The 26,975-nt window shown below is 49.7% G+C and overlaps 1 long non-coding RNA gene across 1 annotated transcript in view; it reads left to right on the top strand.

The window, feature by feature from the left end:
- Positions 1-26,674, top strand: part of LOC141937101 (uncharacterized) — a 96,880-nt gene extending 70,206 nt beyond the window's left edge. The window contains exon 3 of the long non-coding RNA XR_012626861.1: positions 25,540-26,674. This is a non-coding gene — a long non-coding RNA (uncharacterized LOC141937101). The remainder of the gene's footprint in view (positions 1-25,539) is intronic.
- Positions 26,675-26,975: the final 301 nt, after the last annotated feature.

Below are 26,975 nucleotides of genomic sequence, written 5' to 3' on the forward strand. Positions count from 1 at the left end.
AAGACAGTCCCAGTAAGTATCTTTGTTTAAAGAATTCCTTATCGGTCTGTTTTGCACATATATAGTGTTCAGCACCATAGGAAGAATATCTTGTCTACAAGATTGCCTTTTGAGGTTTGGTATAGTCTTGACCACAAAAATTTTTCAGAAATTCTCTGTTAACATCGAGTCTGAGATTTTTTTTTTTGTTCCCTCCCTCCAAGCCGTACTGGTTCATCAGCAACAACCAGTTGGTCTGTAGAGGCAGTGATAGTTTGCTCATACAGCCAGATAAGTGCTGCTTATTTCTGATAGTACAGCTGCAACTTTACTGTCCTTTTGAAATGATTCCATGATTTAAGTTATAAGTGGGGTTTTCTGTTTGTTTTCTTGGACTGCTGCTCTCTGTCTTGTTTGATTGAAGAAAAAAAGAATTGGATTGACTCAAACATGAGATTAAAGTTGTTTTTCTTGAGAGGAAAAAAAAGGGACTTTGAATACCTGTTGCAGTTTAGCTTTACCCAATGTGATACCTTTAAAAATGCATATCAATGTAAAAATGGTCATTAGTAATCTTTTTAGTAGAAGTAGTTTTCCTTTCATCTTTATGTGACAGTAACTTAAATGTGACAACAGTGCCGTGAGTCAATTCAGTGGCAAAAAACTCTGATATGGTTTTCTCTGCTGTTATCCAGTAGATTGTCTGAGCATGAGATGTCTTTTCATAAGGATAATGCACAGTTCTGTAGATCTGACTTGTAAGATCAGATTCTCATACTGTCTTTTCTCTAGTTTCATGGCTGTAAAATGGAGTTGTACCCCTGTACTCTTCAACAAAGATTGATACTTTATTCTTTCTAACTTGAAAGTGGCAAAGTGAGCCTGATCCACAAACCATTCAGTTCTTCCATTGCTTCAAGTTTTGTCTTCATCTTCTGTCTGTGTGAAGGAGAACTTCGATTTCCTTGTCATGCTTGGTATTGTCATCTTCTTTCTCCCCTCTTTTCATTCTAATAGAAAGATGTAAAATCCAGGTGATGATCGGGTAATTCTAAACAAAAATAAATGCAATATCACTTAGTATCTCTTTACAGGCAGGATTTTATACTTTGAGCCTCTTTGTCCTTCCTGAGATCTTCCATTTTCTGCTATCCGTGATGCAGATACCTGGACTGATCTCTTTCAGGGCTATAGAAGAGCACAGCAGTGAAGATTCTTGCCTCATGTAGGTGCTAGTTGCTCATTTTACAGAAGTCTCATAGCTGGAGACAGTAAATATATACAAGGTGAAGTTGTATAACAGTCAAACAATAGGACAGTACTTGGAATATTTATTCTTTGTCTTTCTCTTAACATTGTGTCTGGTTTTCTCCATTTTTAGCAGATGTTCTCAGTCAGCTGTTCATCTTGACCCTTGCTGCTTTCTCTGAACAGTTTCAGTTAATTTTAGAACCCATCAGCATGTGCCTGTTCAGCTGGATTGTTCCTTCCATTGTGTATAACCTGGCACTTGCCTGCAGTGAAATTCATATGTCATCGTGTTGCCTTGAATGGCAGTTTGATTGCTTATTAAATCATCAAATGGCCTTATAGCTCTTATTTCACCAGGAAACATTTGCAAGGTAAAGTGCAGGATTAGAAGAATGCTGAATTACTGGATTGTTGCATGTAGGATTTCTTTATTGATTCACATGTGTGGAAGTAAGAGAAATATCTTCAGCCATTCGACATCTCTGAAATTGCTGATTGATAGAGTTCTTCTCCCTATCAAATACAATATTTCATAGTTTCAAGTAACTTGTGCTTCTTTCTGATTTTGTTGGTAAATAACAAGTGACAAAACATTCAACAGTTTATTTCAATGACTCTGGTAAATTTTAGTTTAGTTATCTGTGCAGCTAACTAGGAAGTAGAATCTCTCAACTTAGTCAAGCCATGTGACACTCGGGGACGCCCCTGTATTTCCACCTGTATTGCCAGTTTTTCTAAGTTCTTGTATTTACTAAAATTCTATCCGTGTTGCTGAGCTATCTGGAGGCTGTATGACAACCTGTTTTTTCTGGAAGTCACTTGAATGGGTGTTTTCAGTATAATCTGGCCATTAGAGTAGCTATATACACATGTACAAAAATGTTGTCTGCTTCCCTTACCCTGTTTTTCTGTCCCTAAGGTAGCCTTTGCAACTGCAAGAATTGCACTGAATTAACTTCCTTCAGAGGTGGAGACTTGGTTATCAAACTCCGTGGTTACTGATTTTGAATAGATACAGAAATGAAGCATGTTCCTTTTGCTTTGGTCAAGGGGTGGTAATTTCTGTGCTTCCTGCAGCTCTTGGAGTTTGAGCCTGTGTGTTGGTAGCCTAGAAAATGGGTCAGACTTTGTGTACCACCTTTGTCTATGTCAGGATTATCAATTATTTCCTGAGCAGTAAGAGCATGGGAGTGATATGAAGGGAAAAAAAAGAATTCAAGCAAGGAGGTTTTTTTTTATACTGTCCCATATAAAGGTGTTCACTTTCAGTTCTTTGGAAGTAATGGGAAATAATTTTTTTCATGGTCAATACTGATACTGGCTTGGTATTGTCATTCTTTCAGCTCCTCTGGACAGCGAAGCAAAAAGGTGTTTTAGGACATCATTTCCCTTTGGCCTTCTGACTTCTTCTGGTAAGTACTGTAACTGATTAAAAGCTGAGCATGAATATGCCTACTTTTTGTTTTAGTCTTACCTTAGTGTAAGGTTCATCAATCAGCTTGCAGAGCACAGAGAATTAGTGTTAGTCTATTAATGGAGGAGAGCTCAATTCTTTACCTAGCAAAGACCAAAGACAAGCACCATTTCATGGAAGTTTGGTCTATATTTTCACATGGAGAAGACATCTGGTAATACTTAAACTTTTCTTGTTCTCTTCAGAACTTCCTTGGCCGCAGGAAGGTTGTACTCCAGCAGTGTTGTGTGATGCGTGTATCGCTGCAGCGTTGGCTGACGAGGGGAGTACAAGCTTCTGTGTATGGAGTGGGGTCATGCACTGCTGGTGTGCTGAGAGAACTCAAATCCCACAAAGGAAAGTCTCCTGGGGTACCAACAGTGACTTCCACTGGTTTGCGCCCCCCCCCCCATCCCCCCACATTTGAGTAAATCTAGTTTCTGAAACTATCTGGAATAGGACAACCTCGTTCAGTATCAATCTCTTCTATGCACTGAAAACTTTTGATACTTAAAGTTTCTGTTTCCCAAGAGAATAAGCTTATAACCTTATAACTTTAATAACAGTCTGCTAAGACCTGGCCTCTCTTCATTGGTGTTTTGTTTTCCCACACAAGGAAGGAAAGTCTTTTGTCATATGTAACACCTGAATCCTGCAAAGTGCCTTGTGCAGCAACACCACTGGCTTTGAAGAGTTCCTTTTGAGCACATCACGCTGGGGATAATTCCTAGAAAATAGCCTATTCTAGTGTCAGGCTGCCCCAACTTTTCCAGTGGTTAAGCCTCATTTCAAAAAGACTATTCCTTACTCAACTTCAGCTTGTTTGGGGTGAACACTTTTTCTTTTGCCGTGCTCATGGCACTCCAGTTACAGACATAATCAAGTTTTCTGGAAGGAAAATATGAGGACACTACTTCATATAGGTCAAACTTTTCTCTTTGACAAAAGAAAACAAGGAGGAACAGTGGCACCATTTGATCAGACAGCTCATAAAGTGAGGGGAACTGTTTCTGGAGTTGAGAGTGAGAAAAGGGAGCAGAATATTTTTGGGGTGATTTTTCAGTAATAGGGTAGCTTTCCATAGATAATGTAAGTACTTGAATGTTAATGAAACTTGATTAGTGCTGTGAGAGAGGAAAAATAAAAATATTTTTAGTAAAACATGCTTACTTGGGTTTCTGCAGTTACTGTGTCTCACATAAGACAGCAAAATCCCCAGGAGATGGCGCTGAGGCACTGCTCAAGATTGCCAGTCTCCACACCAGGAATTTTATCTGGGAGGTGCAGAGGCATGGAAATGTTTTACTTTGTTTTAAAATAACCCACTTTGCAGCCTATTTAGCCAAACTGCATAAAACGTGCAGAATGGGACTCTGCTGGACTAAATTCACTTGGCAAATTCCTAGTCACAGAATCACAGAATCACCTGGGTTGGAAAAGACCTTGAAGATCATCCAGTCCAACCATTGACCTAAAACTGACAGATCCCAACTACACCAGATCCCTCAGCGCTGGGTCAATCCGACTCTTAAACCCCTCCAGGGATGGGGACTCCACCACCTCCCTGGGCAGCCCATTCCAAGGCCTGACTACCCATTCTGTGAAGAAATGCTTCCTAATATCCAGTCTAAACCTTCCCTGGAGCAATTTGAGGCCATTACCTCTTGTCCTATCGCTTATTACTTGGTTAAAGAGACTCATCCCCCCTCTCTGCACCCTCCTTTCAGGGAGTTGTAGAGGGCCATGAGTTCCCCCCTCAGCCTCCTCTTCTCCAAACCAAACAACCCCAGCTCCCTCAGCTGCTCCTCATACGACATGTGCTTCAGACCCTGCACCAGCTCCGTTGCCCTTCTCTGGACACGCTCGAGTCATTCAATGGCCTTTTTGTAGTGAGGGGCCCAAAACTGAACCCAGTCATCGAGGTGCAGCCTCACCAGTGCCAAGTACGGGGGTAAGATCCCTTCCCTGTCCCTGCTGGCCACGCTAGTGCTGATACAAGCCAGGATGCCATTGGCCTTCTTGGCCACCTGGGCACACTGCTGGCTCATGTTCAGCCGGCTGTCAATCAACACCCCCAGGTCCCTCTCTGACTGGCAGCTCTCCAGCCACTCCTCCCCAAGCCTGTAGCGCTGCTGGGGGTTGTTGTGGCCCAAGTGCAGCACCCGGCATTTGGCCTTATTGAAGCTCCTACAGTTGGCCTTAGCCCATCGCTCCAGCCTGTCCAGATCTCTCTGCAGAGCCTCCCTACCCTCGAGCAGATCAACACTCCCACCCAACTTGGTGTCGTCTGCAAATTTACTGAGGGTGCACTCGATCCCCTCGTCTAGATCATCAATAAAGATGTTAAACAGGAGTGGCCCCAAAACCGAGCCCTGGGGGACACCACTTGTGACCAGCCACCAACTGGATTTAACTCCGTTCACCACAACTCTTTGGGCCTGGCCATCCAGCCAGTTTTTCACCCAGCAAAGTGTGTGCCCATCCAAGCCTCGAGCAGCCAGTTTTGCCAGGAGAATGCTGTGGGAAACGGTGTCAAAGGCCTTACTGAAGTCGAGGTAAACTACATCCACAGCCTTTCTCTCATCCAATAAGCAGGTCACCCTGTCATAGAAGGAGATCAGGTTTGTCAGGCAGGACCTGCCTTTCATAAACCCATGCTGACTGGGCCTGACCATCTGGTTGTCCTGCATGTGTTGTGTGATGGTACTCAGGATGAGCTGCTCCATCAGCTTCCCGGGCACTGACATCAAGCTGACAGGCCTGTCATTTCCTGGATCATCCTTCCGACCCTTCTTATAGATGGGCGTCACATTGCCCAGTTTCCAATCTGTCGGGACCTCCCCGCTCAGCCAGGACTGCTGGTAAATGACGGAAACTGGCTTGGCGAGCACCCCAGCCAGCTCCTTCAGCACCCTCAGGTGTATCCCATCCGGTCCCATAGACTTGTGTGTGTCTATGTGATGCAGTAGGTCACTGACTGTCTCCTGGATTGCGGGGGAGTCGTTCTCCCAGTCTCTGTCCTCTGGCTGAGGAGGCTGGATTCCCTCAATACAACTAGTCTTGCTATTAAAGACTGAGGCAAAGAACACATTAAAGACCTCAGCCTTCTCCTCATCACATGTTACCATGTTTCCTCCTGCATCTAGCAGGGGATGGAGACTCTCCCTGGTCTTTCTTTTGCTACTGACGTACTTATAGAAGCATTTCTTGTTATTCTTGATTGCTGAAGCCAGGGTAATTTCCAGCTGGGCTTTAGACCTCCTGATTTCTGCCCTGCATAGCCTCACAGCCTCTTTGTAATCACTGTGAGTGGCTAGTCCCTTCTTCCAAAGGCTGTAAACTCTCCTTTTCTCCCTGAGTTGCAGCCAAAGCTCCCTGTTCAGCCAGGGTGGTCTTCTCTGTTGCCAGCTTCTCTTACAGCACCTGGGGACCGCCTGCTCCTGAGCCATTAACGCTTCCTTCTTAAAGAGTGCCCAGCCTTCCTGGACCCCTATACCCTTCAGGATCGTCTCCCAAGGGATCCTTTCAAGCAGGTGCCTAAACAAGACAAAGTCAGCCCTTTAGAAGTCCAGGGTGTCAGTTCTGCTTAGCCCTCTCCTGGCCTCTCTAAGAATAGAGAACTCTTATTATTTCGTGATCACTGTGCCCTAGTCGGCCTCCGACCGCCACATCATCCACCAGTCCTTCTCTGTTGACAAAGAAGAGATCCAGCAGGGCACCTTCTCTGGTTGGTTCTCTCACCAGCTGTGTTAGGAAGTTGTCTCCCACACATTCCAGGAATCTCTGGAACTGGTCCCGCTCTGCTGTGTTGTATTTCCAGCAGATGTCTGGGAAGTTGAAGTCTCCCACAAGAACAAGGGCAAGTGATCATGAGATTTCTCCTAAACACCTATAGAATATTTCATCCACCTCTCTGTCGGGGGTGGGTGGCCTATAGTAGACTCCTACTACATGTGCCCTGTTGGCCTTCCCCCTGATTCTAACACAAAGACACTCCACCCTGTCTTCACTACACTTGTGTTCAAGGCAATCATAACAGTCCCTAACATACAGCGCCACCCCACCGCCTCTCCTTCCTTGTCTGTCCCTCCTAAAGAGCTTGTAGCCATCAACAGGCGCACTCCAGTCATGGGAGACATCCCACCATGTTTCTGTAATAGCCACGACATCATAATTTTTCTGTTTCATCATGGCTTCAAGCTCCTCCTGTTTGTTACCCATGCTGTGTGCATTGGTATACATGCACTTCAGATGGGCTGATGTTTTCCCCCTTCCCCCTTCAAATCTAGTTTAAAGCTCTGTCAATGAGCCCAGCTAACTCCTGTCCCATGATCCTCTTCCCCCTCTGGGACAGGTGCATTCCATCTAATGCCAAAAGGTCTGGTGCCCTGTATGCCAATCCATGATTGAAAAATCCAAAGCCCTGACGGTAACACCAGTCTTGGAGCCACAAGTTCATCTGCTGAGTTCTCCGGTATTCTTCTTCATCCATCCTCCGAACTGAAGGGATGGAGGAGAACACAATTTGTGCCCCCGACCCCTTAATCAGTTTCTCCAAGGCCCTGAAATCTCTCTTCATCACTTTAGAACTTCTCCTGGTAATGTCGTCACTACCTACCTGAAAAACCAGGAGAGGGTAGTAGTCCTTGGGTCTCACTAGAGCAGGGAGTTTTGCCTTGAGGTCCTTGACCCAGGCCGCAGGCAGGCAGCAGACTTCCCTATGAAGCGGGTCTGGTCTGCATATGGGGCCTTCGACACCCCTCAGAATAGAGACACCCACTACAATGACTCTTCTGGGGTTCTTTTTAGAACTGGTTTTAATACCTGGTCTAGAATGACCCAACCTTGGTGGACCTTGGTCTTCCTCCTTGTTTGTCTCATTCTCTTCCTCCTTCTCTTCTGTCCTGGTTTTGACCAGGATGGAGTTAATTTTCATTGCAGTATTTCATACCATGTGATGTCATGCCCAGGTGGGCGGGCTCTCTCTCTCCCTCTCTCATGCACGCCGTCTGCTCGCGGGGGGTGGGGGGCGGTCGCCGCACTCGGTAAGCCGCTGCTGCATTTTACCTGTTTCTTTTTGGACTCACTATTGTTACTGTTGTTCTCTTGTTATATTTAGTAAATTCTCTCTTTTTATTCAACCCATGAATTCTCTTCTTTTGTCCCTCCCCTATCTTACCAGAGAGGGGAGGGGGAGGTGAACAGCCAGCCACGTGACATCTGGCTGCCGGCTGAGTTCAAACCTCCAGAGTTTTTAGTGCCCAACGTGGGACACCAAGGCTTTTCTTTTTGTTTGAGATAATAACAAAACAGGTAAAATGTGGATTGCTTGGCTCCTTAAGATCTTATCACCTCATTTGCAATACGTGTTTCCCATGCTGTTGCTCACCTTCCGTGAGAGGTGGGTTAAGGTTTCGTTTCTGTTGTACTATGTGATGCTCATCTATGATAGCGTGCAGTCATCGGTCCTGGGGCTATTTACAGTTGTGTTTGAAAAATTTGGGGAGTTCAAATATCTTTGGAATGTTGACAAAAACATGTTTGCTGTGATGTTCGGAGCTAGTGTTGTCCTGCATGTGGTTCATGTTTTGTTTATGGTTAAGTTACTATTTAAGATTAACCAAGTAACAGAAACTGCAGCCACTACAAACTCGAGGACGGGCGCTGCAGCTGAACCAGAGAAACAACCCACAACAGTGTCAGTTGTTCCCATACAGAAGAAGAAATACACAAAAAAATCCCCTCGCAGTGTACAGGGTGATGATGAACCAGGCCCATCACGAGAGCAGGAGGAGGCCGAGCCAGTGATAGTCACCCAATCCTTATCCTTGAGTGAGTTGCAAGACATAAGAAAAGATTACAGCCGCCAGCCACCTGAGCAACTTGTTACCTGGCTGCTTCGGTGCTGGGATAGCGGGGCCAGTGGCATGGAACTAGAGGGCAGGGAGGCGAGGCAGATGGGATCCCTGTGTAGGGAAGGGGGCATTGACAAAGCCAGTGGAAAGGAGACACAAAATCTTAGTCTCTGGAAGCGACTTCTGTCAAATGTGAGGGAGAGGTATTCCTTCAAGGACAACTTGTCATGTCGACCAAGGAGGTGGACCACTATGGAAAGAGGCATTCAATCCTTGAGGGAGCTAGCTGTGCAGGAGGCAGTTTACGATGACCCAGATAATGCACGGCTACCCACAGATCCAGATGAAGTCTGATGCACCCGGCCCATTTGGAGGACTTTTGCACGGAGCACACCCTCATCATATGCCAGTGCATTAGCACTAATGGACTGGACAGACGAAGAGGCACCAACAGTGAATGAACTGGCTCACTGACTACAACAATATGATGAAAGTGTCTCTTCCCCCATCATCGCAGCTGTGAACAAATTATTGCAAGATGTCCAGCAACTTAAGGAGAACATGTCCTACTCCCCACCTGCACAGACCAGAATCTCAGCTATTAGGAGCAATTGTTTCTCTACTCGAGAGCACCGGTGCACACCATGGGGGAAGCTGTGGCATTGCCTGCATGACCATGGAGAAGACATGAAGAAATGCAATGGAAAACCTACCTACCTCCTAGAAAAGTGGGTGTGTGAGCTGGAAGGAAGAACAAGTACAGAACGTGGTCCTTTCAGGAGAAATGCTGCTCCGGTTTCCAGTAATCAAGTGCCCAAACAGAGCATAAAGGTCAACTTTGCTCACAATCCTATGAGAAGAGCTTCTGACTTGTCTTCACAAGAAGTGAGTGATCAAGATGAGGCTGAAACCCGTGCACACCACACTAACCCATTTGTCGTTAGCAGGTATTATGACCAACATTAGAGGGGCCCTGCCTCCAGCCAGGCGGAGGACAGGGACAACCGAGTTTACCGGACTGTGTGGATTCGATGGCCTGGCACGTCTGACCCCCAGCAGTACAAGGCTCTAGTGGACACTGGTGTGCAATGCACCCTAATGTCATCAAATTTTAAAGGAGCAGAACCCGTTTGTATTTCAGGAGTGACAGGGGTGTCTCAACAGCTGACTGTATTGGAGGCTGAGGTGAGCCTAAGTGGGAAAGAGTGGGAAAAACACCCCATTGTGACTGGCCCAGACGCTCCATGTATTCTTGGCATAGATTATCTCAGAAGAGGGTATTTTAAGGACCCAAAAGAGTATCGGTGGGCTTTTGGTATAGCTGCCTTGGGAACAGAAGGAATTAAACAGCTGTCTGTGTTACCTGGTCTATTAGAGGATCCTTCTGTTGTGGGATTGCTGAGGGTTGAAGAACAACGGGTGCCAACTGCCACTACAACCGTGCACCGATGGCAATACCACACCAATCAAGATGTTGTAATCCCTATCCATAAACCGATTCGTCAGCTAGAGAGCCAAGGAGTCATCAGCAAGACGTGCTCCCCTTTTAACAGCCCCATATGGCCAGTGCGAAAGTCTAATGGAGAGTGGAGATTGACAGTGGACTATCGTGGCCTGAATGAAGTCATGCTACCACTGAGTGCTGCTGTGCCAGACATGTTGGAACTGCAACATGAACTAGTCGAAGGTGGCCAAGTGGTACACCACGACTGATATTGCCAATGCATTTTTCTCCATCCCTCTGGCAGCAGAGTGCACGCCACAGTTTGCTTTTACCTGGAGGGGTGTCCAATACACTTGGAATCGACTGCCCCAGGGGTGGAAACACAGCCCCACCATCTGCCATGGACTGATCCAGACTGCACTGGAACAAGGAGAAGGCCCAGAACATTTACAGTACATTGATGTCATCATTATATGGGGTAATACAGCAGAAGAAGTTTTTGAGAAAGGGGAGAAAATTATCCAAGTCCTTCTGAGAGCCGGTTTTGCCATAAAGCGTAGTAAAGTCAAGGGACCTGCACAAGAGATCCAGTTTTTAGGAGTAAAATGGCAAGATGGACGCCGTCAGATTCCAATGGAGGTGATTAATAAAATAACAGTTATGTCCCCACCAATAACAGAAAGGAAACACAAGCTTTCTTGGGTGTTGTGGGTTTCTGGAGACTGCACATTCCAAATTACAGTCAGATTGTCAGCCCTCTCTATCAAGTGACTCAGAAAAAGAATGATTTTGTATGGGGCCTGGAGCAGCGACAGGCTTTTGAGCAAATTAAGCAGGAAATAGTTCATGCAGTAGCCCTCGGGCCAGCTCGGACAGGGCAAGATGTTAAAAATGTGCTCTACACCACAGCCAGGAAGAATGGCCCTACCTGGAGTCTCTGGCAGAGAGCATGAGGGGACACTCAGGGTCAACCCCTGGGGTTTTGGAGTTGGGGATACAGAGGATCCAAGGCCCGTTATACTCCAACTGAAAAGGAGATACTGGCAGCATGTGAAGGGGTCTGAGCTGCTTCAGAGGTGATCGGGACTGAAGCACAGCTCCTCCTGGCGCCCCGACTGCCAGTGCTGGGCTGGATGTTCAAAGGGAGGGTCCCCTCTATACACTGTGCAACTGATGCCACGTGGAGTAAATGGGTCGCATTAATCACACAATGGGCTCAAATAGGGAGCCCCAGCCATCCGGGAATCTTGGAAGTGATCACAAACTGGCCAGAAGGCAAAGATTTTGGAATGGTGCCAGAGGAAGAGGTAGCACATGCTGAAGAGGCCCCACCATATACTGAGCTACCAGATAATGAGAAGCAATATGCCCTGTTTACTGATGGATCCTGTCGCATTGTGGGAAAACATCGAAGGTGGAAGGCAGCTGTATGGAGCCCCACACGACGGGTTTCTGAAGCTGCTGAAGGAGAAGGTGAATCGAGTCAGTTCGCAGAGGTGAAAGCCGTCCAGCTGGCCTTGGATATCGCTGAGCGAGAAAAGTGGCCGGTGCTCTACCTCTGTACAGACTCATGGATGGTGGCAAATGTGCTGTGGGGGTGGTTACAGCAGCAGAAACAGAGCAACTGGCAGTGCAGAGGCAAACCCGTCTGGGCTGCTGAATGATGGCGAGATATTGCTGCTGGGGTAGAGAACCTGGCTGTGAAAGTACCTCATGTAGATGCTCATGTACCCAAGAGCCGGGCCACTGAAGAACATCAGAACAACCAACAGGTGGATCAGGCTGCCAAGATCAAGGTGTCTCAAGTAGATCTGGACTGGCAACATAAGGGTGAATAATTTATGGCTCGCTGGGCCCATGACTCCTCAGGCCATCAGGGAAGAGATGCAACATATTGATGGGCTCATGACCGAGTGGTGGACTTAACCATGGACACCATTGCACAGGTGATCCATGAATGTGAGACATGTGCTGCGATCAAGCAACCAAATGGTTAAAGCCCCTTTGGTATGGAGGACGATGGTCAAAATATAAATATGGGGAGGCCTGGCAGATTGATTATATCACGCTCCCACAAACTCGGCATGGCAAACACTACGTGCTTACAATGGTGGAAGCAGCCACTGGTTGGTTGGACACTCATGCCGTGTCCCATGCCACTGCCCGGAACACCATTTTAGGCCTTGAGGAGAAAGTCTTATGGTGGCATGGCACGCCAGAAAGAATTGAGTCAGATAATGGGACACATTTCCGAAACAACCTCATAGACGCCTGGGCCAAAGAACATGGCACTGAGTGGATATATCACATTCCCTACCATGCACCAGCCTCTGGGAAAATTGAGTGATACAATGGATTGCTGAAAACTACACTGAGAGCAATGGGGGGTGGAACTTTCAAACACTGGGACGTGCATTTAGCAAAAGCCACCTGGTTAGTCAACACCAGAGGATCTGCCAAGCAGGCTGGCCCTGCTCAATCAAACCTCCTACATACCGCGGATGGGGATAAAGCCCCCGCAGTGCACATTAGGAATGTGTTGGGGAAGGCCGTCTGGGTTACTCCTGCATCGGGTAAAGGTAAACCCATGCGTGGGATTACTTTTGCCCAAGGACCTGGGTGCACTTGGTGGGTAACGCAGAAGGATGGAGAGGTCCAATGTGTGCCTCAGGGAGATTTGATTTTAGGTGAGAATAGACAGTGAACCGGGCTGTCAAATAACCCTGTTATTGCAACTGGTGCCTTGCAACATCCCCGTGCCACATCCAAAGCCTCCTGCTCTACCGACTGAGCCAACTCCACCTCATCCCTCAGCCTTATAGACTGTCATGAGAGATGGAACCTGAAGTTATGGACTAAATGAACTCAGCAAACATTGTGGAAGGGAATGATATCTGTGAGACCTGGGAAAGAAGGGGGTGGTGATTCCTTAAGATGTATTTGGAAACCTGAGCATAACGTCAATGGTATGGAATAAGGAGTGGAGACTGTACTGGTTTCGACCAGGATGGATTTAATTTTCATTGCAGTATTTCATACCATGTGATGTCATGCCCAGGTGGGCGGGCTCTCTCTCTCTCTCCCTCTCATGCACACCGTCTGCTCGTCGGGCCGTGTTGTTGCGGGGGGGGGGGGGGTGGGGGCAGGGGCGGTCGCCACGCTCGGTAAGCCACTGTTGCATTTTACCCGTTTCTTTTTGGACTCACTATTGTTACTGTTGTTCTCTTGTTATATTTAGTAAATTCTTTTTATTCAACCCATGAATTCTCTTCTTTTGTCCCTCCCCTATCTTATCAGAGGGGGGAGGGGGAGGTGAACAGCTGGCCACGTGGCGTCTGGCTGCCGGCTCCACATCTTCTTCATTCAAAAGTTCCAGGGCACCAAATCTATTGTGAAGAGACACCATGGAGGGTGAGGGAGGTCAGGACAGGATTTTTCTGCCTCCCTGAGCGGGGACCTGTTTCCAGCCTCCCCCATCTCTTACGTCCCCTCCTTCTCTGCCTGGTGGCAAGAGGATGAGGGATTACCTGCCTTGTTTGGAGCCTCCATTTGCTCCCATTGCATTGGGGTGCCAGGGTGTTACTCCACCGATCAATTTCCATTTCACACTCCCTAATACTTCTTAATCTCTTGACCTCTGCTCTGAGCTCCGCCACCAGGCTGAGCAGGTCATCCACTTGATCCCAGCGCACACAGGTGTTGTCACTGCTGCTCAGGCACTCCCTGCAGCCCAGGAACTGGACTGCTGCATGTTTGCGTGGCAGCTCCATCTGCTGCATCTTTGCCGGCATCTCTCCAGGGGTGCCCAGCTCCAGGTGGAAGGCGTGCCCACGGGCGGGCACGAGCAGGCAGTAGACAGCGTCGTCCTCACAGGGACTCCAACCTTCAAAGGTGCTGCCCACCCCGATCGGTGGCTGCTCCTCCTCCCGCTCCGTGTCCCTGCTGGAGCTCTCCTCTTTGCCACTGCTGTCCACCTCAGGGCTCCTTTTCCTGAGCCACCAGCAGAGACCGAGGAGCAGGGCCAGGAGTCCAGCAGTGGCCCAGAACTGCCACTGCTGCCAGGCAGCAAAGAGCAGGGCTGGCCAGCCAAAGCCGCTCTGCTCGGGGCTCCTCTGCTCCGGCTCCTTCACCTCCTGCAGCAGCTGCGTCATCTCCTGGCTCGGCTATGCTGCACGCTGCTGCATGTCCTCACCCACGGCCTCATCCACCTTGTCACCAACCAGCTGCGTGTGCTGGATGATGCTTCTCAGCAACAGGACGAGTAATGTTATGACAGCCATGGCCTGCAGGAGGCAGGGGAGAAGGGTTTCAGTGGGGCTGGCAGGCAGGGAGCCGGTGGCGGGGGGAGAGGGGAGGGCAGCCGTAGGGCACTGGGGGCAGGTAGGAGAGGGGGCGAGGCAGCTGCGAGGCAGCAAGGCCTGTGCCCAGCCTTGACGGGGGCGTCACAGGGCCCTGCCAAAGGCGCTTCCGCAAGCAGCTGGGCCCTGCGGAGGGGGCTGCGTTTCTACCCTGTCCCTTGCCCAGCCCAGCCTCCCTCCCGACGCGTGTGCACTCACCGTTGGCCCAGGGCGCACTGGGGCGGCGCTGCCTCTTCTAACCGTCCCCACCGTGGCTCAGCTGTTGTGATGTCAGAGTGGCCAGAGCACATCACAGCCACGCCCTCTGCATAGCCCCGGCCTTCAGCCCCAGCCCGCTTCCCCAGGCGGCCAAAGACCCCACACCCACAAAGTACAGACCCACCCCGCAGACGGCGCTGCTGGGGGCTCCTTTACAAAGCCCTTAGCAAGTGTACGCTCAGGTGACGTGACCCGGGGATGCTTCGCTCCTTGAGATCCCATCCCGGGAGATGGAGTCGGCTCCCTTGGTGCTGGCCTCTGAGCTGGTGGTTGTGGGTGTCTCTGGTGCCTTCATGACACTGATGGGTGTGGGTGGTGCGTATCCTGGGGGTGGGAGAGATGCCCTTGCTATCCCCCCAGGAAAGAGCAAAGGGCAGGAAAAGCGGGGAAAGAGCAACACACTCCACAGCCAAGCTCTGCAGTGATACCGACCTCCCTTGTTTCTCTGCTGGCCCTCCTAAGAAACCACATCTTTGAGGGAAAGGCTCCTATGCTTAGCCCAACCTCCAGCACCAGTATTCTACTTCAGAAGTTCAGAGCCATGCTGGAATAGACCGAGTGTTTTTCACCAGCGTTTTGTGATAAAGAACGTAGTTTCCTCAGAAATACGCTTCACTTAGAGGAAAAAGGGATTTTGTTGCATCATTAAAATACTTATGAAAATCCAAATAAATGTTTCATTTTGGGTGGAAAAGAACTCAATCTGGGTTTTCCAGTGCTGCTGTAGTGTTAGGTAGCGTGGGACATTCGTGAGGGAGAACTAACACTTCCACAGGCCTTGTGAGGGGTCTGACAGATGTAGTCACTCATGTCACCCCAAAGTTAAGTGTTTCGGTACTATTCAAACAAATTCAATTAGAATTTTTCATTTTGAGATGAACACGCAGTATCAATGTTAATCAGATGTTGACATCCTACTGAAATTAAGCAGGAAATACACTGGCCTTAAAAGTTTGATCAACATAACTGAAATGTGCTGTGCTCAGCAGCACCCAGCCACTCGCTCACTCCCCCCTGGTCGGGGGCGGGGGGGGGGTGGGGGGAAGGAGAATTGTAAGGGTAAAAGTGTGAAAACTCGTGGGATGAGACAGAGACAGTTTAATAGGTACATCAAAAGCTGCTTGCACAAGCAAAACGAAATGAGTTCCTTCACCACTCCCTGTCGGCAGGCAGCCATCTCCAGGAGAGCAGGGCTCCATCACACGTAACGGTGACTTGGGAAGACAAACGCCGTGACTCTGAACGTCCCCTCCTTCCTCCTCCTTTCCCAGCTTTCATTGCTGATCATGACGTCATACGGTATGGAATATCCCTCTGATTAGTTGGGGTCAGCTGTTCTGGCTGGGTCCCCTCCCAAATTCTTGACCACTCCAGCCTGCTCCCTGGCTGGGCAGCATGGGACACAGGGAAGGCCTGGCCGCTGTGCAAGCACCGCTCGGCAACAGCTACGGCATCGGAGTGTTATCCACGCTGGTTTGGTCACAAATCCAAAAGACAGCGCCATACAAGCTACTGTGAAGGAAATTAACTATCCCAGCCAAACCAGTACACTCTGTTAGCACGGTTCCATTTTGAGTAAAAAAGAATCAGGTGAAGTCTTGTGTCCTATTTCTCTATGTGTATCTTAACTTTATAAGCTGGGCAGAGGTTATAAAGTTAAGCAGAGGCAGACGATGGGCAGAGGCAGCGCTGGCTGTGAAGGCGATGGCGAGGGCTGGCAGCTGGGCTGGCACTGGACAGTAACTGGGCTGCCTGCTGACAGAAGGGCAGCAGGATGCGAGCTCAAAGCTTTATACAAAAAGTTATTTAGTGATTGTTTCCTCCAGTAGGTACCATTAAAGCATCTTGGCAGGACCCTGCCCTGCAGGTCCAAACAGGGCTTCTCTCTCCTGGCCAGCTTTGCCTTGAAGAAACCTGCAGTAACGACATCCCCAGAGCTCTCGGGGCCTGAGAAGATTCACTCTGCCAAGGGCAGCTCTGAGTAGCCCCAGAGATCCAGAGCAGAGGGAAGAACAGTCCCAGGGTGCAGGGCTGAGGCAGACGGGGGCTTCTCTTCAGGGCAGCTCCTCTTCACCCGACAGACTGTCACCCTCCTCCTGCAGGTCAAAGCTCCGGGAAGGAGCAGGACAAAGAGCTGCTGAGAAGTACGAAAGCAACAGCTGCACTCTGCTGTGGGTCTGTCAGATTGGGTCTGGGGCAGCGTGGGCTCTTCAGAGGGTCCCCACCTCAGCCCTTCCACCCCAGACACCAGCAGCACACAAACCCCGTGGGTCACCAGCACAAGGCCAAGCTTCCCACGCCTGCAGAGTTTTATCCTCTGCCCCAGACTCTGCTTTCCCGAGGGAAAAAAGAGCAGAGCTGCGAATGACCCCGGAGCAGCGCAGGAAGTGGAGCCTTTCTTACCTCCAGTTCTCCCGCGACCTGGCCCAGGAAATCTGAATTCTGTGGGTGAGCAGCTGCTGGTTCGATGCGTCACTGAAGAGCTGATGGGAAGGAGAACGCTTGTCACTCTAAGCAGGGGGCACTGGGTGTCTGTAACACACGGAAACTGTTCCCACACCACAAGAAAAACCCCCAAACCTCTGCAACTCCCTGCAGCGACCGCCCCTCCCATGCAGCCCAAGAGCTGCCCCAGCCCATCTCCTGCTCTGTGCCTGCAGCAGCCTCCGTGTCCCTGGGCTGCACAGGGCTCTCAGGGGTGGTGACCCCAAGAGCTGGGTTCTACCTTCACTGCACTGGTGCCACCTGCATTTCTGTAGGTCCTACCCAAACCCCTCTGTGTGCCCCAACCCCACACATTTCTGTAGGTCCTACAAAAACCCCCCATATACTCCACCCCCTCACATTCCTGTAGGTCCTACCAAAACTCCCCTATACTCCCCATCTCTAAACATTCCTCTAGGTCCAATCCAAACACCCCTGTGTCCCCCACCCCCCCACATTCCTGTAGGTCCTCCCCAAACCCGTCTGTCCCCCCACACCTTGAGGACGAGTCAGGTGGAGATGGTGACAAGGAGGGGCAGGACCTAGTAGGGGTTGACTTGCGGAAAACAGACTCTACAACTCGAATAGAGTTATACAGAAGGTATGTTTACTCCGGCCGGGGTGCAAGGAGATTTCTCCACAAAGCTTGCACCCCAACAGCACATTTTACCAAAAACTTACAGAGTGTGGATATACATATTCATTGATTACATAACACAAACATACATATGCATGAGTAAGGCTGGATTAGCTCTAGAGGCTGGTGTCAGCAGTTTATGTTCTCTCTGCACCTGTGCATTGCCTCCTGGGGGGCGTCTCCAGGGGTCTGTTGGAGGAAGGCTCACAGTCCTCCTCACCTTGTACTTTTCCCCAGAGCATGCGCAGGTTCTCTCCGCCAATTTCTTGAATAACAAGAGTGTTTTCAGCTGGTTTACTCATTCTATCTTACCTAAGAGAACCAATGGAACTTCTACCATCTGTACATGGTTATCTTTACTCATTACCAAGACCCAACTAGTCAGAGCACATCTTTTTCCCAAGGACAAAAACATGATATTTTGCTGAACACTGCAGTTCTTGGTAGATTTTCACAGTAAACTGCTTTGTTTTGACGGACACAGTAGTCCTTGGTAAAATGCCACAGAACAGTCTGGGCAAGCAGGATTCTTACAAATATTCAAAAATACTATAAGGAATACTGTAAGTTGCTATAAGTAAATAAGTTGCTAAGCAGTTTGCTATAAGTAAATAAGTCTCAAAACAAGTGATCATTTCTCTGTATCACAGCCCCGCCGGCCCCGCGCGGTCCCTCCAGCAGCGCCGCACCGAGGCCCCGCGGCAGCCCCGCGCAGCGCCGAGCGCTTTAGTGCGGACACCGAGCCGCGGCGAGCGGAGCGCGCAGCTGGCAGCGGCCTCTGCGGGAACGGAGCCGCGGCCCGGGCAGCGCTGCCCGCGGCCCTGACCCAGCGCGGCGGTGGCGGCACGTCCCCAGCGCGCAGCCGCGGGCGGGCGCTGCCCGGAGCGGCCCCGAGGGCGGGCGCGGGCCCCGCTCAGATGGGCCCCCTCGGCGCGGAGCCCGGCGCCGGCCCCGAGCATCGCTCCGCGCCCCCCCGCGCCCGCACCAGCCGCTCCCCCCCAGCGGGCGCGAGCGCAGCCTGACCGTGGGACAGGAGGTGCCGGGGGAGCCCCGGAGCGGTCCGGGCTGTCCCTGTCTGCCGCCAGCTCGGGCGGTGCCGGCTCCTTCCGCGCGGGCGCCGGCTCCCTCCGCGCGTCCTTCCGCACCCCGCGGCCGGCAGCTGCCCCGCCCCGAGCCCCCCCCCGCGCCGGCCGCCCCTCCCGCGGGCGTGTGTGTCCGCGTGTCGGGGGCGGGAGCACGCGCGGTCCGGGTGTGCGTGCGCGGGTGTGACACTGTCGGGGGGGTCGCTGGGTGTCGTGTGGAACTGTGCCTGCGCGTGGGGGGGCTGTGGGAGCGCGGACGGGGGCTGCGGCGGGTGAGAAAGTGCGTGTGTGACGGCGCGAGTGGGGTGCGGGGCCGTGTGGGGTCTGTGGGGGTGTCGGCATCGGGGTTCGGGTGTTGCCGCGCCCACGGGAGCGCGCACGGGGGTCGCGTCCCTGTGCCTGCGTGTGCGTGCGTGTCTCAGTGTGCGCCTGCGCGGGTGCGTGCGCACACGCTGTCACTGCGCGGGGCTCTGCGCCCGCCCGGCCCCGGTGCCCGTGTGCCCCCGCCCCTGCGCGCCTGTGCCGCTGCGCCTGTGGCGGGGGGTGGCGGCTGCGTCTCCCGGGGCCGGTCGCGCGTGGCCGTGGCCGTGTCTCGGCTCCGGGCGGGGCCGGGACTCCGCGGGCGGGGGCGCGTCCGCCCACGGTCCCCGCGCCGCTGCCGCCGGGCGCTCTCCAGGGTGCTGAAGCGGCGCTGCCCGCTCTGCCCGTCCCTGCCCGTGCTGCCCATCCCTGCCCGCTCTGCCCTAATTGATTGATTTTAATTAGAACTTAGCTGTAAGTACACACATCCTACAGGTGATATTTATCCAGGATTTCCCCCCGACAGACAATTTCGCAGCCCGGTTTGATTTGGAGAGTAAACAGAAGATGCTTCACTCACCTTCAGCCGTGAAAACTTCATTTGTGGGACCTCAAGAGCAAACACTCTAACACAGAACACAGCGCATTGTGCTCAGTCACGATGTGAAATTCCTTCTTAGTACTTACACTAACACTACTAACTGAGTGTTTATCTCATGACAGAGTTGCTGCAGTAACATCTGTAAATCGCCTGCTACAGTTCATCTCCAGTTCCTGAGCCATCCCTACCCTGCATCTCTGCCGTGCTGCCTGTCTCCATCCCTGCCCCCGCTGAGACGGCAGGTGAGGGTCATCGCTTGTGGGAGACATCGGCCTGTCAGCCCTGCACAGCCCCCAAGAAGTGGCGAGGATTTGATGAGAAACAGGCCTGGGGAGAAAGATCAGAAACTGCCGAGTTGTGCCGAGTTGGTGGGGAAAAACAACGGCCAGCTGCAACCCTGAGCTGTGGGAAAGTGCTGAGCTGTGAGAAGTTACCGCCACGTGAACAGCGCATGAACGAGAAGGTGATTGGTCTGCACAGCGCGTGTTAGAGGGGTCTGATGCTGATAGGAGAAAAGATTGATAACTGTCTAATTGCTGATTTGCTAATTATATGAAGTAAGAGCTTTACCGACAGCCTCTGAGAGCATATGTATGTACCATTGTAACAACAAACTCTCTCTTTCCTTCTGCACTTCATTGAAGAGTCCGTGCCTCAGTTGCCACACATGGTGCCCCGTGTAGCGGGCGATAAGTGTGACCAGCTTGGATCAATGCGGTGGCAAACCCCTCAGAACTTAAGAGCTGCTGGAAGGAAGTAGGAGCCGGCATCAATCACCATTGCAGGGTGAGCAAGGTGAGCTGTGGGGAACGATGGGGAGTTTAATATGCTCGGAAGAAAATTCAGTGTTTTCACTGATGGAAAGACTGTTAGTTAAAAATAAGGGCCATATTAACCCGCATGTCTTGAAGAGACTTTAACAGTGGGTAGCAGCAGAAGCACTGGTGGTTAAGGCGGTCACTATATTCACTGTTCCGGTAGGGGATGGAGCAGCAGTAAGACTGTGAGAGTGCGCAGCGCGAGGGAATCAGGTTGTGGCAGAACTCTTACCGACACGGAGAACTCTTTCTGAGATAATAAAAAGACGAAATAATGAACGTGGCCAGGCTGTTAACACAGAGGATGAGGACACAGAGGGTGAGGACGCATATTTTGAGCCCCGGCAGCAAGATTTATATGCTGGGTCTCTAGACTGTGATAATCTTTTAGACACTGACACTGTAAATCCTAAAAGAGACCCTGGCCTGTGTCCTCCCTTAGCTGGGGGTGATCCGTGGGTAAAAGTGAGGCAAGAAGCCTTGGTGCAAGGGGATATGGACATGGCGAGAAAGATTGTTGCTCCTGTAATCTATGAGCCAGGACGTCAGCCATGTTGGGCAGGACTGCAATTTTCTGTTATTAAAGAACGATAGAAAAGCGTTAATGAGGACGGGCCTCAAAACTCACAACAGGTGTACTGGAGGCAATCGCTCACGGGTATCAGTTGGTCCCCTGGGATTGGCCGGCACTTTTAAAAACGGTACTAACGCCGGCACAGTGTTCTATCTGGAAACCAACTGCGTGGGTCTCTGTACTCAGCATTCGTGCCCCCCCACCTGCAAGCACGGGGTTGGCGGTGGTGGCTCTGGGCCTCCCCGAGCCCCCCCACCACGGGGCGACCGCCTGCAGTCGAGCCCGGCACCGCGCCCCTGGCATCCGTCCGTCCGTCCCGCCTCCCCCAAACACTAAAAGCAGCAGTTTTTACAGAAGGTGCTGACACTGGGATGCGGCGTCCCTTGTCTGCCACCACCACATAATCAGTAAGCAATGGCTTTCTATATTCTTAATGGTGTTTTGATATTTGTAGTATTTGTCATTTTATGTTGTGTGAGTAATAAGTGTAAGGGCCCCTTTGTGTGGGTGTGTGACTGTTCTGCAGGTGTGAGACGCAGCCCAGCTGCGGAGTGCGGAGTTCTCTGACCCGCAGTTCCGTTATCCCACGAGGGAAGCGGCCGGGGAGGAACGAAGCGCAGGGCAGACTCTGTACCAGTGGGGGGTAGTGCAGGACGAGGGAACATTCCTTAGTACAGAGTGTCCTAGTGCCCACCCGCTGGGTCACTGGTGCTGCCTGTTTGTTCGGGCTCAGTGTTTGAAGAGTCACAGGTGAAATATCTCCTCTAGCAGGAGGCAGTTAATTCTGTGTTCATTGTTGTCTTGAATTTAGGTGCATACTCTGTGGGGAGAGTGCACCCTTGTACCATCTGCCTGCGGGGGTATTGTCAGCTTAATCGGGTAGCGTGTTAAGGTAAAGTAGATGAGATGGGAAGCAGCCGGAGTGGGGGAATAGTCAAAAAGAGTCCCCTCGGCTGTATGTTAAAACACTGGAAGAAGATAGGGGGAGCTCCAGGCGCAAGTGTGAACAAAAAGACACTAATAACATATTGCAACCAGTGGTGGTTTATAATAATTTAGTCGATACTGATCAGGCGTGGACCTGGCAGCCTCCGAGTCAGTAACATCATTAGATACCACGGTATCCTTGATACCAACAGGAGTATATAGACTGTTGGGAAATGGAAAAAGTGCATTATTACTGGGAAGATCATCTACAACCTTACAGGGGTTGTTCATTTTACCAGGGGTCATAGATGCCGATTATGAAGGGAAAATCAAAATTATGGCCTGGACCCCTGGACCCCTGTGTTCAGTAACAAAAGGGTCAAAAATTGCTCAGCTTGTTTATTTTACTGCGGCTCCCCCTAATAGTATGCCGAGAAGCCGGGGTGACTCAGGATTTGGATCAGCACGTACTCCTCAAATATTTTGGGCTCAGACAGTGACACACGGTCAACCTCTGATAAAATGTGCCCTCACCAAAGCAGAAGAATCTGTTGCACTGACAGGCATTTTAGATACTGGTGCGGATGTGACTGTAATATCTGTGAGCAGATTGGCCGTTAGCTCGGGTAACTTGAGTGCTTTCAGGGTTGGTGGTCATGCTGTAATGTTTCAAAGCAAAGATCTCATTCATGTAAGGGGCCCAGAAAACCGGGTAGCAAATATTTGTCCTTTTATATTAGAAACCCCTATTACATCATGGGGTCGTGACTGTATGGCTCGATGGGGAACTCAAATTGGATCAAATTTGTCTTAATCGCCACTGCAGCACAACCCACCCCTAAACCCACCCTGAAACTGACCTGGAAAACAGAATCACTTGTGTGGGTGGGTCAGTGGCCCTTGCCAGTGGAACAGTTGTGCCACCTTAATGATTTAGTTCAGGAACAGTTAAGTGCAGGACATCTCGTACCTACCACCAGTCCTTAGAACTCCTCGGTGTTTGTTATTTTAAAGAAAAGTGGTAAATGGTGACTTTTACATGATCTCCGACACATTAATGATGCCATGGAGGGTATGGGTACGTTACAGTCAGGAATGCCCTCCCCAACAACGATTCCCCGAAACTGGCATCTTGTAATAATTGATCAGAAGGATTAATTTTTTTTTTCCATTCCCTTGCATCCGGATGATGCACCTAAATTTGCCTTTTCTGTTCCCAGTATTAATGTTAGTGAACCTGCAAGATGGTACCACTGGGCTGTTTTGCCACAAGGCATGAAAAACAGCCCCACGATGTGTCAGTGGTTTGTTGCAAAGGCTTTGAGCCCTGTTAGAACGCAGGTCCCCCAGGCTGTTATATATCATTATATGGATGACATCCTCATAGCAGCAGAAACACAGGAGATCATGGAAAAGCCTCTTGCTTTAACCAAAGACTCAGTATCTCAAATGGGGTGACAAATAGCACCTGAAAACGTACAGAGATCATCACCATGGCAGTACCTGGGGTGGAGAATTTGTGAACAGACCACTGTTCCGCAACAGGTTAAACTTAAAACTGATGTTAAGACTTTAAATGATTTACAGAAACTGTTGGGAGCCATAAATTGGATACAGCCGTTGTTGGGCCTAACTAATGATGATCTGCATAGCTTGTTTGATATTTTATGAGGAGATCCTTCACTGACATCACCCAGAGTACTTACAGAGAAGGCGAAACAAGATCTCCACCGTGTAGCTAATGCCATCTCAGAAAGACAAGCATCACGATGTGTGCCCGGCCATCCGTATCAACTGATGTTATTTAACCCTCTAGGGCAGCCCTATGCTCTGCTGTTTCAGTGGGATGAAACACTTAGTGACCCTCTTATTATTCTTGAATGGATTTGTTTTGTTTTGTTTTTTCTTTTGTCACACCAAATGCACAAGACAGTCACTACTCATCCATAAATGTTTGCCAAACTGATCATGAAAGGTAGGTAGCACCTACTATTACTTGCTCGTCAGGAACCCGTGTGTATCCTTGTTCCGGTTACTGTGCACATGTTACAGTGGCTAATACAAATGTCTTTGAGCAAGCTCGGCTTTCACATGCATTTTTTCCACCAAAACGCCAGGGCAATACAAAACAAATTTTCTTTATCAAGGCATCAGGATAAAGACATCATTGCCACTTGCCCTGAATACTAGAGGACTCCCTCTCTTCAGCAGCCAGTGGTGTCAACCCTCGGGGACTCACCTACTCAGAATTATGGCAATCTGATGTCACTCACTTCACTGCATTTGGAACGTTAAAATATGTACCTGTGTCTGTTGATACCTTTTCTGGAGCAGTGTTTGCATCCTGCCATACAGTGGGGAGTCAAGCATCTGCCCGGCATTCCCCACTCACCGACCGGACAGGCCATTGCGGAGCGTACGCATGGCACGCTAAAGCGTCTATTGCAACAACAAAAAGGGGGAGATGGAGGGTATCAATCTGCACCTCACGAAAGGCTAAATAAGGCATTATATGTCATGAACTTTTTAAACATTTCCCCTGTTGTTGCAGTTAGCTCTGCCTCTTTGAACCTGCCTCTCCACGTGTCAGTGGCGCTCAGGTCGCAGACTAATGCTGCAGGAGGTTAAGACCTTCACGGGGACATCAGTACAAACACCAATATGATGGATACAAAATGTCCGTTTATTAAACGGTGTATCTTACCTATATACGTTCACCAAGTACCTCCTTCGTGGGTGTACCCTTAACATTACAAGCCTATCCATCACCTTACCTCGTAACAAGGGAGGGCTACAGCTATTCCTTCCGTACATCGCGAGATCTTCCGAACGCCACTCCCTACACCCTGTCTCACAGGTGCCATCAATATTGCATCACTGCTCATTGCAGATACCAGATCAACAAGAAGTCCAGGGCAAGGCTCAAGTGTTAGCAAAAAACCTGGAAAGTGTAACTGGGAAGGACCAGATCCTTTAATAACCTGGGGAAGAGGTTATGTTGTGTCTCCACAGGTCACGGTCCCCGGTGGTTACCGGCAAGGTATGACCATACCCGAGGCGTGAGAGGCAGCTTTTGGTGGACACTCAGGAGCCGGCTGTGGGTGCTGTGGATGCCCCTGTGCTGACAGTTTGCGGTCTCTTTGACTGATCATTTAAGCAGAATGTATGGGTAATGCTTGCTGCTGCAATAGGACAAAATACACTATCTCTGTTCTTAATCACACTGCAGTTGCCAACTCTTTTTAGAGAAAATGCTAACAGTAATTGCAACTCCTTAATGAAATATATAAGCTTACTAGCCACTAGTGAAAGATGTATCTTAGACAAAATGTAGTTATTAATAAGGATGAAATTCTATAAGAATGTGTGTATTCAACTTTCTTTTTTTAGCAGTATTAATAATTAAGAACTCAAGTGTTTAACCTTATTAGAAACGCCCTTGGTTTTCCCCCTTGAGTGGCAGCCTGGCTCTGGGTGGAACCCAACAAGAGGATGAAATCAGATGTTTCCGATCAAAGAAAATTGCCAGTTATTTTGGCCTGTTGATTTAGAGGCTGGACCTGCCTGCAGCGATTTTGGATGCCTCACCTACGGATGGACACATTGCGTAGGATTTCCGGTTTGCAAGGAAGGGCACTCTGAATTCTCACTGCATCCCCAGCAATTGCGAATCTGAATGTTAGTACCCCATTAAGTAAGTGTGCTATTCTGTATTTTCCTTACTGTTTATTTTTGTGGTATTTAGTCATATCCCTTCATTATGGGTAGTGAAATTAGCCTACTCTTTTTAACTAGTAACTGTAACTGCTGTATTGTTTCTAGCATTCTGTGGAAGTATTTGAAGTATGCTGTGTTTTTTGAAGTTTGCCTAACCCTTAATTGATTAAGCCTTGAAACAAGTCTTGCAGGTGCAGCTGCAAAACAAAGAAAGGGGATTGGGAGGCATCGGCCTGTCAGCCTTACACAGCCTCTGAGAAATAGCTAGGGTTTGATGAAGAACAGGCCTTGGAAGATAAGAAACTGCTGAGTTGTGCCAAGGTGGCAGGGAAAAACAACGGACAGCTGCAACACTGAGCTGTGGGAAAGTGCTGAACTGTGAGAAGTTACCGCCGCGGTATGGCGGAATGGGCCAGGGAATACGGGGAATTAGTTCAACTGACCTGTGGAAGAATTTCTGGGTAACCTGAGCAAATCAATCAGGACAGGAGGCATTTTGCCTAGATTTAGCAACTGCTACCGACCCATTTCGGACCTGTTTGATTGGTATGCCATGTTTTAGCGCTCAGGACTTTAAGGGGCTTGTTAAAAATATGGGAAGAATAAATAAGGGAACAGAGGACGTTAATGGGACATGTTGGGCATTGTATAACAACGGAGTTGCCCACAAGCAGGCTTGCCTATGTTACAGGGACATATTGTGAATTATCTCAATCAGACAGCCCCTCTTCCGTTACAAGAGTTAGAGCTGAGAGCCTCTCTTCCCCCAGTAAGTGGAAATAACACGCAGAATCAGCCCGGGGGATGTATACAATTTGGGGGGAGGGATACACTGTGGGCTCACCGGGGTTGGGAAAATCAATTGAAATGAGAAGGCTGGCAGAATGTGACTCCTGTCGCCATACCCATAAATGAAACTTGGTTTTGTGGTGGTCAGCATGCTTCTAAAATGGGCCTACATCTTGAAGAAGGAGGAATGTGGAATAATGGTTCAGCTAAAAGGTTACCACCTGGCTATTTTTTAATATGTGGGGATCGAGCATGGGGAGAGATTCCTGCCAAAGCAGTTGGAGATCCGTGTTACCTGGGAAGGCTGACTTTATTTACCCCTAGTATAAGAAATCTTAAAAAACATCAAAGATCAAAACGGGCCATAACACATCATGAACTCACCCCAGATTGCTGAGACCAAGTGGAATTATGGGGGCCTGGAGAGATTATTGCTGCCTCTCTCTTG

Source organism: Strix uralensis, chromosome 37 (genome assembly GCF_047716275.1).
Source record: "Strix uralensis isolate ZFMK-TIS-50842 chromosome 37, bStrUra1, whole genome shotgun sequence".
NCBI lineage: Eukaryota > Metazoa > Chordata > Aves > Strigiformes > Strigidae > Strix > Strix uralensis.